At 47.1% G+C, this 9,977-nt stretch overlaps 1 protein-coding gene across 1 annotated transcript in view; it reads left to right on the top strand.

Moving 5' to 3' along the window:
- The window catches only part of TNFRSF11A (tumor necrosis factor receptor superfamily, member 11a, NFKB activator), a 69,093-nt gene that overhangs the window by 56,092 nt on the left and 3,024 nt on the right, over positions 1 to 9,977 (top strand).

Genomic DNA, 9,977 nt, shown 5'->3' with positions numbered 1-9,977 from the left:
GCGACGGGGCGTGGTCTTGGAGGGGCGTGGTCCCTGTTGGGCGCGGCCGTTGCCCGGGGTCTGCGCCTTCACGCCCCTGCGTTCGGTACAGCTGCGTGAAATGACCCGGCGTCCTTCGTCCACCTTGCTTAAATGGGATCGAGGACTTTGGCGGGGGGGAGGGGGGAATGTACGTTTGTTATTACTACTCTGCCGTCCACAGTCAAGTGTCAACGCATTGCACAGGTACACGTTGCTGTCTTCAGTCGCTCCCCTTTTTACCTCCTTTTCTAGTTGTTCTTCTCCTTTAACCTCCCATTATCAGCTCATCAGTGGTTTGTCTCTAAATGGCATCTGTTTCTACGGCTGTCCCGTTCCATTTGGGTCTGTATCCTCCCCCCCAGCCCTTTCTCCATATTTGATATTTGTATTTCACTGTCTTTCATAACGTTTTTCTTGATACTGTCTCCTCACCCCACCCCGTTTCTTTCTTTTTACTGTTTAACGATTTTCTTGAAAATTCTCCTGCGGGTGACGGTCTTTTTTATATTTCTTTCACCCCTTCTCACAAGCAGGTGCCTGTGTGCAGTGATGGAGGGGGTGGGGGCGAGGAGTCTGTATTAAGCACTTTTGGGAAAAGGCTAGAAATGTGAAACCTGGCGGGAAGCTTGGGAAACAAGAGGAGAGACTTTGAGCTTTTGAAAACTTTTCTGAGTTCTCAGTTTTTTTAAAGGAAGGGAGAATCCCCCTAAATATTTTTAGGTGTGTGTCAACTTCTGGGCAGCCCAAAGCTGCAATTTGTGTCTTTCTCCTTTAATCCATCTCAAAATGGTTCATCCCCATCCCCATCCATATGCCAAGATGAATGTGCATACCCATCCCAGCAGAGACAGCAGAACTTGGGTAACTAAGTCTCTAAAAATCTCCAAGTTTCTGCACTTGGCATTCTCATTCTCGAGAATGGGGAAAACATGGAAAATGAGTAGGATATGGGATGGTGGCCTGCACACTCAGTGAAAAAAAGAAGGTGCTGCAAAAGTTCAAGAAAGGAAGAATAAAGACGTTAATATGCATTGTTTCTTTCTAAACAAGAAGAGCATAAATGTGTTAGGCAGTAGGCCCCATTTTCTTCCTAAATATGTGTCTTTAGTTTAGCCTTGTAGAAGTGGAAAACATTCCTGTTATTTTCCGTGCATCTGAATTAAAAACCAAGTCCTTATATTGTGAACTTAAGAAGATGTATCACAGAGATGCTTTCTCTTAGCATCAGTGCTGTTGTGAGGAAACATACAGTGTGACCAGGTTGAAAGGAGTTACCCGGCGTGTTTCATCTATTGGGCCAGTTAGCCTTTGTTTTCCTCAGATACTAGAGTTACAATGCCTGAGCACATTAAAATTGATTTTGTGGATCTGGTAGGTTTTGAAAGTGCTAATAGTAGTCACTGTCCAGACTTCAGTGACCTCACACAAGGGTTTCTCCCTGTTGGTTGCAGGTCTGTTGGAAATGCTACAATAGTAGCTGTCGATTATGATTTTTAATGGAGAAGCAGAGGTGGCTCTATAATTTCTGTGGCTCCTTAGCAGACATGAAAAATGGCAGGAAATAAGCTTATTGCCAGAATGATCCGTTGGTGAGAATGTACTGTCTGCACTGCCCTTTGAGATAACATCCATCCAAAGAGAGATGTTATAAAAATGGAAGTAACTATTATACCTTTGGTTATATTACAGTTCACTGAGGAGAAGGCAGAGCTAAAGCCCCAAGTTTCTACTGTGACTGTCACATCTCACTGATACTTTACCTTTCTCTGCTTTCTTTTTTTAAATTTTTCCTACAAAAAGGCACTAATGGTAATTTTTGACACTTTCCCTACTTGGAAGTAACAAAAGAATGCTACAGTGAATGTTAAAGTATCTTGAGCTCCTTAAATAAAAGGTGCTAAATAAACGCATAAGAATCTACTTTCAGAAGAAGCTATATTCTTTGCCATGCTGATCCTTGCTAATTCTGTACTGATCCAAAGACAGTTAAATGATAGGAAATGGACAGCAAATATAGCTCTGTGTCTGTATTATAGAGTTGTGTGTGACAGATGTAAACAGGATGAAATGGAGACAGTAATGGAAAACGGGAATGTGATAAAGAGATTATTAAACTTATATTTGACAACACACTTTTTTTCATGGCTTGTTTAAACAAATCTTTTTGTGAAATAATGACCTGACTTCTTTCTGATCTCTGTGGCGTGCTGTGGTATCAAATGTTGGTTATACTGTGTCATTGGTGGAAACCTTGACAAGAGCTGGGACGTAAGGTGCCTTGTTTTAATAATATAGCCACCGTAGATCCCGCCAGTAAAACTCCTTAAAGTGCGGGTTGCTGTGCGGTGGAGGGGTTGAAGGGAAATGGAGCCTGGTGTTTTCTACCCCCACCCTAGTTCAACTCTCAGAAATAGAAAGAATTAATTTCTTCGCTCTCCTTGTAAGGAAAAGAGCAGTTTGAGTGTGAGATATTGGAACCTTCATAGGGCAGGAGGAGAGAGGGCTCTACATGTGTAACAAGGTACCCCAAAATTCAGTGGTTTAAAACAACCACCATTGACTTAGCTCCCGCCTCTGTGGGTTGGCTCAGCTTGGTTGGTTCATTAGGCCTGGGTGAGCCTGGCTGGACTTGCTGACCCACGTGCAGATTGCTGGCTGGTGTGCTGGGGGTTGGCCAGCTGGATGCTGGACTGAACCCTCTCCCTGCAGTCCCCTCATTCTCCCAGCAGGCTGCCCTGGCCTGCTTGTCCTGGTGGTGGCTGGGTTCCCAGAGAGCAAGCAAAACCGTCTCATGCTTTTGAGACCTAAGCTTGAACTGGCAGGCTGGCACTACTGCCTCATTCTTTGAGAAGAGCAAGACACAGGACCGCTCAGATTGAAGGGGAGGGCACGCAGAACTGCAGGGAACCCTGGGGGATTGGGAGACAGTGAAGGGGGCGTGGGGCCCTCTTGCCATCTCTCTAGCACAGGCACATTGCCATCTCTCTATCAGATGGTGTGGGGAGGGTGCTACGGGAGCAGGGGAGGGGCATTTCCCAGCCCTGGTCAGGGCTCCCTTCTCCGCTGAGCAGGCTCCCTTGCTGCAGACTGCAGTGAAGTCCTGCAAATGAGAGACTTGCGTTCATATTTCAGCATTGAAATTCCTTCCAAAGCCAGATACCCATGATGACGGTACTGGGTCTACAGTACTGTTGCCTTCCATTGGCACAGATCATGGAAAAGTGATAATTTATAGAATCAAGGAAATTGGTGAGATCCTTTGGGTAGAAGAACCTGTTCATAAACAGATAAACGATGTTGTGTTCACCGTTTAGGCTGATTTAATGAACAGACTCTTGATGGTGAGGTACTGGGCGAAAGGGTGACCTGAGCCGAAGTGCTGGCCCTGGTGGAAGAGGTATAATTTTGAAGTTTTTTTCTCTTTGACAGTCTCTGATGGCATGTGACTCCCTTTGGCCATCTGCTTTTGGGGGCTCTGGGTATGAGCTGCATAACATCCTTTTGCGAGAAAGGATAAATCATCCAAAGGCCCAAACGTTTGGTTGGTGAGTCTGGATCATTTTTATTCAGTGTGCTTTTGATGCTTGGGCCATGAGCATCCCTGGAAAAGAGGATGAGGATAATTAGAGAGTCCCAGGGAGTCCAGGGTTCTAGATTGCTGGGGAGGACTGTAAACATGGCTCTGCTGCAGTGCTGGGGAGGGGTTATCTGTGCAATTTCTGACTCCCCAGGGCTATGCTGGTGAACGGACTACCTTGCACCTACTACAGCCTTGCCGAAAATAGGTGGGGACCTGAAACTGGGCCGTGGTGGAGCCAGCAGGGGGCACAAGCATGTCAGGTGGTATCACAGGAAGGTGTCAGCGAAGGTACAGTGGGGCACAGAGGCTGGGAACCCTGGACCAGCACTTCCTGGTGGCCCCTGCTGAGGAACTGCCTCCCTTGGTAGAACAGCCCCATGTGGCCCGAGGTTTGAAGTTAATAAATTTTCAAGTATGGAGGGACCCCTAAGTGATTCTGATGCGACCCTCTGTGACTCACTGCACCATGGTCTCTCTTGGGAATCTGACTTTATGTCTGTCTGTCTGTCCACCTCACCACTCCAGTTATCTTGACCCCAAGGTGAGGTTGACACTCATGCTTAGCCAGTATCTCTTCTCCCCATTCCCTTAGTATTAATAAAACTAGCATGTACAAACACTTTCCAAAAAAATCTTCATTGAAGATTAAGATGTCTAATAGCATAAAAGTTAAAATGCCAAATTCCAGGTCTGATCTGGTAAATTCATTCTACCCTGAGGGGCTGATGAAGTTACCCTCCTCCCATATCTGATGGAACAAGGAGAAGGTTTGCCCTCTCGTCCCCAGACACCTTCACGGCCTCACTGGGGGCACAGCTAGAATGGGCCCTCTCATCCCCAGACACCTTCACGGCCTCACTGGGGGCACACAGCTAGAATGGGCCCGCTCGTCCCCAGACACCCCCACGGCCTCACTGGGGGCACACAGCTAGAATGGGCCCGCTCGTCCCCAGACACCCCCACTGCCTCACGGGGCCGCACAGCTAGAATGGGCCCTGGTGGGCCCTTCATAGCTCCGACACTTGGGCAGAGTGAAGGACACTAGAATGTGTGGGTTGGAATGGCACGTTTGTCTTTCTCCTAGAGTCCTGGCTTTCTCTCCCTCCATGGGGAGGACAATAAATTGGCTGCCAGCACAGAAGAGGTTGTGGTATAGGCCCAAACCCCTATGGGCAGGAACTGGAGCCCAGCGAAAGCTTTCAGTGTGACCAAGGTGCTTGATTTCTCACGAGAAGGTGTAGCCCTGGAAACAAGGCTACACAGACTGTAGAATCACAAGAAAAACTGCATTCTTATGATGAGACTCCTATGAGTTACCTTAATCTAGGCAGAGGCAGTAAATCATCCTAGTGAAATGGAAAAGCAAGTTCATTTTTATTGGTTTTTATGGCCTCTCTATTTCAATGGCAAAGAAACCATGAAAAAAAAGATGCATATTTAAAGCTCTTAGAAGAACTTTTCAAAAATACTTACTGTATCATGGGAAAAAAGCAAGTTTTTGTTTACCTCAGGTTTATTGAGTTTGTAATTTATAGCCACTACAATTCACTCTTTTTAGGGATATAGTTTTATGAGTTTTGACAAAAACAAGAGGTTGGTAACCGCTGCTGCAGTCAGGATGTAGGCTATACTTAGTGCCCCCACAGTCCCCATTTCTCTTTGTGATCAGTTTCCTCCTTCCTTCCCTTCAGATTCCTGGTAATCACCATCTGTTCCCTGTCTCTGTGCTGTTATTACAGAAAGTCATCCAAATGGAATCATCCAGTAGGGAGCCATTTGAGTTTATCTTCTTCCAGCAACACCCTTGAGAGCCGGCTAAGTTGTTGGGTACATCGGTGATTGGTTCATTTTCTATTGCTGAGTAGTATTCCATTCTATGGATGTACCACCACTTATTCACCTGTACTTGTATTTTTTCCAACTTGAGGCAATTACAGATACAGTTGCTATAATAATATGAGTGGACGCATGCTTTCACTTCTCCTGGGTGAATGAATACCCAGGTGTGGAGTTGTGGGATCGTAGTGAAAGTGAAAGCCACTCAGTCGTGTCCAGCTCTTTGCGACCCCATGGACTATACAGTCCATGGAATTCTCCAGGCCAGAATACTGGAGCGGGGAGCCTTTCCATTCTCCAGGGGATCTTCCCAACCCAGGGATCGAACCCAAGTCTCCTGCACTGCAGGCGGATTCTTTACCAGCTGAGCCACAAGGGAAGCCCTAAATGCTGGAGTGGGCAGCCTGTCCCTTCTGCAGGGCGTCTTCCTGACCAGGGATTGAACTGGGGTCTCCTGCACTGCAGGCGGATTCTTTACCAGCTGAGCTCTCAGGGAAGCACTGGGATCACTCGGTAAATGTGTCTATTTAACACGGTAAGAGACCGCGAGGCTATTCTCTGAAGCGCCTGCACCATTCTGCATCCCAGTTGCTCCACGTCCTCGCCAGTGGTCAGCAGTGTCAGTTGTCCGTTTCTTTTAACTTTAGCCATTCTAAAAGATGTCATTGTGGCTTTAATTTCATTGACATTTGCAGCCCATGACTGAGCATCATGTCGTATGTTTATTTGGCCATCTTAATCTCTTATTTGGTAAAGTGTGTGTTCATATTTTTTGCCTATTTTTTAATCGGTTTATTTTCTCATTGTGTTTTGCAAATTATATATTCTGGATATGAGAATATATAGGTTTTTAGGCCTTTTATTTCAGTGACAAAGAAACCATGGAAAAACACATATTTAAAGCTTTTAGAGCATTCTTTATTTACTGTTAGTGAAAAAAATAAAGACATCAAAATTTTTAATTTTATAATAAAATTAAGTTTCAGGATATGTAAACCAGTAGCATTTATTCAGAGTAAATGTGTCTACAATAGGACCTCTTTTCACAGTGGGGCTCCCAGTGGCAGGGCCTCGAGCTGTTGCTTGCTCTGTGGGCTGCTCTGGCCTCTGAGACGTTGTGGAATGCCGCAGTCTGGCTTCTAGAGAGCACGTTCACCCGTGAAAACTGTGTTTTGTGTTTTACTTGTTGGCATAAATGTATTTGGTTAGAAACGTGGAATGTTTTCTATCAATATTTTCTGTTTTCATTATTTTATGTATTAATAATAGTATTGGGCTTCTCAGGTGGCTCAGTGGTAGAGAATCCACCTGCAACGCAGGAGACACCCAAGACGCGGGTTCGATCCCTGAGTCAGGAAGATCCCCTGGAGAAGGAAATGGCAACCCACTCCAGTATTCTTGCCTGAAAAATCCCATGGACAGAGGAGCCTGGCAGGCTCCCGAATGTGGCTTTGCAAAAGAGTCATACATGACTTAGCGACTAAACAGCAAAACAACAACAAAAATAATATTGCAATAAAGAGGTGTTGGGAGAGGGAAACCATGAAAACAAACTCCAAATTTCTACGATCACCAGTGTCTGGAAACAAGGGGAGCCGGTAGCCTTGAGGTAGATTTTGTTATCACGGGAAAGGTTGTTCGGTCACACGAAGGTAAAGCCAGTTGGTGTCTGTTGGCTGGAGATTCACTATAACAGGATCCTTCGTGCCCTGCCAAAATTGCTCCATGGTTGCCCTTGGTCTGCAGAGCCAGTGTTGGGGGACAGAGCAGGCTGGGCTGCGTGGAGGCACAGCACCCTCGGGAGCTTTGCAAAGGATTGGGGTCATCCGTGAGAGGTCCGGTAGGAGAAAGGCGCCGAGAGTTCCCCGACGGGCTGGTGCTGAAGAGCTGCCGCTGACAGGTGGACGCTCCCGAGGCTGGCCGCTTCCGCCTCGGCTCTGGGGACAGTGGCTAAGTGTGAGCCAGGTAGGTGCAGCATTGTTCCTGAAGCCTCCCCTCCCCGCAGCCGCACACAAGTTTCTGTGTAAATAAAGGGAAGGGCGACAGCAGTGACCACTGCCAGTCCTGTTACAGGAAGACAAGAGTGTGGGTTGGACTCAAGGGGAAGAGAGAGCCTCACCTCCCATGAGCTGTAAATAACACTTGGGCAAACAGCTACTGTTTGTTTAAAGTGAGTGTTAGTTGCTCAGTCGTGTCCAGTTCTTTGCGACCCCATGGACTGTGGCCCGCCAGGCTCCTCTGTCCATGGGATTCTCCAGGCAAGAATACTGCAGTGGGTTGCCCCACTCCAGTGGAGATATCTTCCCCACCCAGGGATTGAACCTGGACCTCCTGTATTGCAGGCAGATTCTTTACCATCTGAGCCACCTGGGAACCGATTGTTGAAGCAGCCTGCAAAGTTCTTCACATATATGTTATCCCATTTAATCATCACAGCAAATACATCAAGTGACATTTGTTATCTTTACAGAAGAGAGAATAGGGTCAGTGGGATTAATGAACTTCACAAGCTCACAAAGCTAGTATGTGGGTTTTGCACCTCAGTCCTAAGGTTTGCACACCCACCCACTGTTGCAATGACTTTGCGGATGGCGGTCATGATGTATCTGCTATGTTTCGCTGACACTAAAAGTATCATGAAGTATTCTGTTTTGGGCTACAAGTTGAACTGATGTGGGTGGAATAAATCAATGATGGAAATATTTTTTTTAAAGCCCCAAACCCTCTTAAAATCAAACTTAGAATCTCCCAGATTCAGTAGTGAGCCCTAAAACTTTGCATTAGACACTTTATATCCTAAGCACACAATCTGTTGGCCCTATGTCCCCAAAGAGATTCCATTCTCTGAGTTAAGATGATGCTGGTTATCATCATCTTAATTATCATCTGGTTATCATTAGAACAAGAGTAGATTCACATACAACGACAGAAGGATGAGCACCTCCACTCACGGCTGCCCCTGGACACTTGTCTGCACTTGCATCTGCTGGGTGAAGGCTGCAGGGCTCTAGATTCCTGTCCATGACTGTATTCATTAGAGCATTTATGATAAATAATGAAACAGCCTCCACAGCGTGGTTGAAAGATCTTTGAAGCTGAGCAAATACAATCTCAGCAGTTACCTGACACTTCATACCTGGGCATCCACGGATGGTGTGGATGGTGAGGAGATGTCCGTGCATAGAGCACGTCTTCCAGGAGGGGCCAGTAGTGGCCACTGTTCTCCAGGAGCAGTGCAGTCAGTCGTGGGCCCTATCCCCCTAAAAAAGTGTCTTCTGCTCAGACAGAGCAAAGCAGCTACAACAGAACATCTGGACTAGTGATTTGAAAGACAGGACCTGCCCACCTTCCCCACCCTGGTTTGCATCAAGTGTCAATGAAAGCTTGTTCAACATCAGCATTATACTTAGGAAATCACAAAATGATTGATTTTTAAGTCAGTTTTATTGAGTCAGGATAATTTAGTACAAGCCATAAAACTCACCTTTGCTAAGACTGCAGTTCAGTGCACTCCAACGAGTGCATACAGTTATGGCTTCCCAGCTGGCGCTGCTGCTGCTGCTGCTGCTGTCGCTCAGTCGTGTCGGACTCTGTGCAACCCCATGGACGGCAGCCCTCCAGGCGCCCCGTCCCTGGGATTCTCCAGGCAAGAACACTGAGTGGGTTGCCATTTCCTTCTCCAATGCAGGAAGTGAAAAGTGAAAGTGAAGTCGCTCAGTCGTGTCCGACTCCTAGCGACCCCATGGACAGCAGCCCGCCAGGCACCCCGTCCCTGCGGTTCTCCGGGCGAGAACACTGAGTGGGTCGCCATTGCCTCCTCCCAGGTGGCACTAGTAAGGCTCTAAAGAACCTGCCTGCCCACACGTTGAGATGTGTGTTCGATCCCATTGGTGGGGAAGATCCCCTGGAAGAGGCCGTGGCAACCCACTCCAGGGATTACCTGGGAAATCCCATGGACAGAGGACCCTGGCAGGCTATGGTCCACGGGGTTGCAAAGGGTCAGACATGACTGAAGCTATTTAGCATGCAACACATGTAGTTGTGTAGCTACCACCATAAAGAAGACTGGGCGTTTCCATCTTTGCAGAATTCCCTCTTGCTCCTTCATAGTGAATCACACCACCCCCTTTCAACAGGCCCTGGCACCCAAGATCTGCGCTGAGTCCCCTGTCGAGCTTTGCCTTTCCCACAGTGAATGGAAGCATGTGGTGTGCAGCTACTGGAGTCTGGCCTCCTTCACTTAGCAAGGTGCTCCTTTCTGCTTGTATCAATGGTTTGTTCCTTTTTATTGCTGAGTAATATTCTTTTGCCTGAATACAGTGTGTTCATCCATTTACTAGTTGAGTGACATTTGGGGTATCTCCAGATCAGATCAGATCAGATCAGTCGCTCAGTCGTGTCCGACTCTTCGCGACCCCATGAATCACAGCACGCCAGGCCTCCCTGTCCATCACCAACTCCCAGAGTTCACTGAGACTCACGTCCATTGAGTCCGTGATGCCATCCAGCCATCTCATTCTCTGTCGTCCCCTTCTCCTCC

Source organism: Bison bison, unplaced genomic scaffold (assembly GCF_000754665.1).
Source record: "Bison bison bison isolate TAMUID 2011002044 unplaced genomic scaffold, Bison_UMD1.0 scf7180017864349, whole genome shotgun sequence".
Lineage (NCBI taxonomy): Eukaryota > Metazoa > Chordata > Mammalia > Artiodactyla > Bovidae > Bison > Bison bison.
The sequence above is the reverse complement of the archived record's forward strand: the minus strand, read 5'-3'. Positions and strand labels throughout refer to the sequence as shown.